Genomic DNA, 4,725 nt, shown 5'->3' on the forward strand with positions numbered 1-4,725 from the left:
CCACATTGCCTGTTCCCCCACTAACCTCTCTGTTCCTTCCTCCTTACAGTCTTAGAAAATATCCCAATAGGGTTTTGGAAGGGGATAGTGCTACTGAGCATTTTGTACCCCAGTCTCCAGTCCACCCTATCTGTAGAACCCATTCTCTGCACACTGGAAATTCACCCAGCACATGGCGGATTGTTATGTAACCCCTTAAGCCCTGTTTTGCAGGACCGAGTGCTACTCCAGCGGTGCACAGGCCTGCAGCGAGGTGATGTTAATACTTGTTTAACAATACTTACATGACTAATCCCATTGAAGTAAATGTGATGACTGTTGGCATTTACTTCATAAATAGAGCACTTGAAGAGCAAAAACCTCAGGAACTAAATTCAACTCTGACCAAAGCAGGCTCAGCTCCACCGGCTTCAGTTGGTTCCCTGTTCTATTGGCAGTTGTTGCTAAAGGGAAAAAAGTTGCACTGGGTTTCATTAGTCATTGGTTTTGAGACCTGTAGTAACTCGTCACTCTGGGAAGTTTCACTGGGTAAAGTTAAAGGGCTGGAGAGACAGTAAAAAAGAAATACAAAAGCTTCCAGGAAAGACTTTTATGGTCAATGTGGCACTTGTGAGTGAAATTTACCACTCCCCAGAGAGCCAGGCTATTTTGAGTTTGAAGCAGGATTTAAGTGGGTTATAGACCATACTTTTGATGTCCCCAGGGGAAAATCTATCTGTCTAAGATGCAGATAAGTTCCCCATTATCTGAGCAACTCGCCATCTTTAATATATTGATCCTCGTAGCAGCCCTCCAGGGAAGGGAAATACTATTATTTTCACTTTACAGATGGGGAACTGATGTACAGCGAGCTGAAGGGACTTGTATATGCCACACAGGAAGGCTAGAGCAGATCAAAGATTTGAATTTAGAGCTCTTACAGTATATGCTGGTACCCTAAATACTGGACCATATTTCCTCTTGAAAGCCTTTACTAATGTGCAGTTGAGATACTCCAATGCTACCTTGTATTAGTCAACACATGTATGTTAGGCATAGTGTACACCAGGGGTTGGCAACCTTTCAGAAGTGGTGCGCCAAGTATTCATTTATTCACTCTAATTTAAGGTTTCATGTGTCAGTAATATATTTTAATGTTTTTAGAAGGTCTCTTTCTATAAGTCTATAATATATAACTAAACTATTTTTTATGTAAAGTAAATAAGGTTTTTAAAATTTTAAGAATCTTCATTTAAAATTAAATTAAAATGCAGAGCCCCCCGGACCAGTGGCCAGCACCCGGGCAGTGTGAGTGCCACCGAAAATCAGCTTGCGTGCCGCCTTTGGCATGTGTGCCGTAGGTTGCCTACCCCTGGTGTACACCATGCTAATAGGTATTATGTGCATGGTATTAACATTTATATGTAAATAAAGTGTTGGGAAGTTATATTAACTAAATGAATTATGCTCTTCCTACAATTCTGTTAATCAAGTTACGTAATCCCAACAACACTTTGCAAAGCTGAAGTCAGCTTTGACATTAGAAAACAGGAAACTTGTCCAAGTAAAGATGCAGGAATCCTTTGTACCAAGAACTGTGAGAGAGTAGTTTTATGTCTCATCAGCACTTGGAATTTAGAATTCAAAATAAGATATGGGGAAATATAGGTAGGTACCTTCCAGTACCTGAAATCCTAATATCCAAAACAGAGATAGGGAAGATACAGAACAACAAATTTAGGAACTGGGTCAAACTGGAGGGCTAGATTTTGGTGACTCATAAAGAGTTTTGTGACTTGTAAAATTATACTATACAAACTGCTAGCGGAAATGTGTCTCTTTGAAGCATGCCTTCTGTGTAAGGGGAACACCCTGGAAGAATTTGAGCTAGATTCTATTCCTGGCTCTCTCACATCACATCCCAGGAACTCAGTGTCCCCATCTGTATCATGTGGTTAATAATATTTACTGACTTTGAGATATAGGTATGAAAACCACTTAATTAGAGCTAGGTATTAACATTTATTAAGGAATGTAATTAGATTTATAAAATGTGGCTGTCCCACATTCTTTGAGCATATCTATATTGAACTTTCTTGATTTTTCTCTATACTTACCATATATACAGAGAACCTGGACTGATATTAAATGCCCTAAAACTTTGTTAATGCAAACTAAAGGTTACTCAGTGATACCTAGTAGCCTTCCAGAATGTGTTAAAACAAAAGCAGATTAAGCTACAGTGAACTAACGCTACTTTACTTCTGAATGAGTGTGTCCACGCTGCTGTTTAATGCATCTTAATGGACTTTAACATCATACCTGCAGTAACTTTGTTTTAACTTCCCTGAGTATCCCTCTAATTTGGGGTCATTTGACCAAAGGGTTCCCTTGATACAACAGAGTGATGCTCCAATATCACTATTACAGGTATTCTCAGTCAGAAGGATCAGGAAATAAGGTTTTTACCCTTATTTGTCAGTCTTCCAGGAGGGTGCTTCAGTAACTACAGAAGAGAGAAAGGATTCCCCTAAATTTCCGAGAGAGTCTTGTCATAGTTTGATGATCTTAGTTAAACATTCCAGGTTTTATTCCTCAGCCGGGGATGAGCAGGGGAGGACATAGGCACTATTTTGGGTAAACAGAGAAGGGTGCGAGTTTCTTGCTGTGTCACTGAGAGGAGAACAGATTCAGATCACAGTTGCAAACTTTCACATGGTAAATAAGCACCCCGACTTTCACAATAAGCCAAAAATCAAGTTAATCCCATTTCAAAACAAGGCCAAAACAAGCCAATCCCTAAGAACCCCAACGCTCTATGTGACTAGATCCCCACGATGTGCAGTCTGGGACAGTAGCGGGCCTGCTGTGCACCCCTGCTTGCCCCTTGCCCCTGCTTGCCCCCCTTGCTCCTGCTTGCTAGGAGCCGATCAAAAAAAAAAAGAAGCAACAAGTTACAAGCCAAACAAACAACAAGCTAAAATCCAAAAACTAGCCAATAAGCAACTCACAAGTCAATTAAGCCAAAAACAAGCCCAATTTCTGCATTTTTTCCATGGGTTTGGCATGTCTGATTCAGATTTTAACCTTGCACATTAGAAATGACTATGGTAATTAACAATATATTCAAGGGATAGCTGATATCTCTACACATCACTCCTGATTCCATCCATGTTGATCATGGAATGACCATAATCAGGGTCAAAGATGGTGGACAGACTGCAATGGAGGCACAACCCTGAACAAGGGACTTACCCCATCCCAGGAGAAGCCGCCTGTGAAAATTTGCCTCGGGGCGTTCTAAGGAAGTGCAGAAGAAGCATTGCTCCCAGACTGGAGATCAAGGCACGTACTGCTGACTGCAGCCTTCCAATTCTGCCTCTCCTCCCATTTTGGGAATGCTGGCGTGGCTGATAGGATCTGCAAGGGCTGGACTTGTTGGCTTTGGAAGCGGGAGACAGAATAGTCATTGTTCGCCTACCATTTAGGATGAGGGTAGATTGTGAAGCAGATTATTTGCCTCATCAGAGAAGCAAGAACCGCCTTCAAACTCTGACACGGGCTACCTAGACCTTGAGGGTAGGGCGGCTAGGTGTTACTGGGGCTACTCACTCATTCCTTCCCTTCTTAGGAGTAGGCTTGGCTTTACCCTGTGGTGGCTGAGCAGAGTGGCTGAGTGTAAGGGCATGTAGAGTTGTTGTAGCTAGGTTGGCCCCAGCACAACTGATAGATGAGGTGGGTGAGGTAATATCTTTTATGGGACCCATAGGCACCGACTCCATGACTGCTCCTGGGCTGGAGCAACCACAGAAATAAATTAGTGGGTGGTCAGCAGCCACTGGCAGCCAGCTCTCCCCATCCCCTGCAACGCCTCCCATCTGCCAGAGGCCTGGCTGATCAGCTCCTCACCCTTCCCCCCAGCGCCTCCCACCCACCGGGATCAGTTGTTCTGCGGTGTGCAGGAGGCACTGGGGGTAAGGGAGAGGAGCAGGGACTGGGCACGCTCAGAGTAGAGGGCAGAACTGGGTGGGAAGAGGTGGGGTGGGGTGGAACAGGGGCAGGAAGAGGTGGGGCAGGGGGAGAAGGGGTAAGTTGGGGCTGGGGCCTTGGGTGGAGCAGGGGTATTGAGCAGTGGCGTAGCCAGGTTTTGTGCTTGGGGGGGCACAAAACATAAAAAGGTGCCCCCCCTTGGCTCCCCCCTCTGGCCACGCCCCCAGACCGGACCACCCATTCACCTTCCCTCCTGTGCTTCCGAGCCAGCCTGCTGCCCCGCGGCTCCTCCGGCCATGCGGCGAGCAGCGCGGTCAGCAGGTGCCACTTCTGCACCGGGCTGCTGCTGCCGCCCCGCAGTTCCTCCGGCCTGAGCAGAAGCAGCTGCTTCCGCTGAATCCCACCAACTATGCTACTGGTATTGAGCACCCGCAGGGCCCAGAGGAAGCCAATGCCTGTGATTGGACCAACTTCAGTGGGTGAGAGAGAGCTGAAGAAGACCTCTGTGTAAGCTTGAAAACTTGTCTCTCTCTCACCCACAGAAGTTGGTCCAATAAAAGATAATTACCTCACCCCCTTCTCTCTCTGAGTGTAAGGGTAGCAGTCTAATGCCAGTGCAGACGGTTTATGCCTCCCCCCACCAGGGCTAAACCTAAAGTAACAATCCTGTAATGCCCGCTGATTAGCGGTGCCCCCAGTCAGTAGCTGATGCATTTGAGCCTTCCCCAAGCATCCTTATTATTATTATATCATCAA

Source organism: Mauremys mutica, chromosome 12 (genome assembly GCF_020497125.1).
Source record: "Mauremys mutica isolate MM-2020 ecotype Southern chromosome 12, ASM2049712v1, whole genome shotgun sequence".
In the NCBI taxonomy this organism is placed as follows: Eukaryota; Metazoa; Chordata; order Testudines; family Geoemydidae; genus Mauremys; species Mauremys mutica.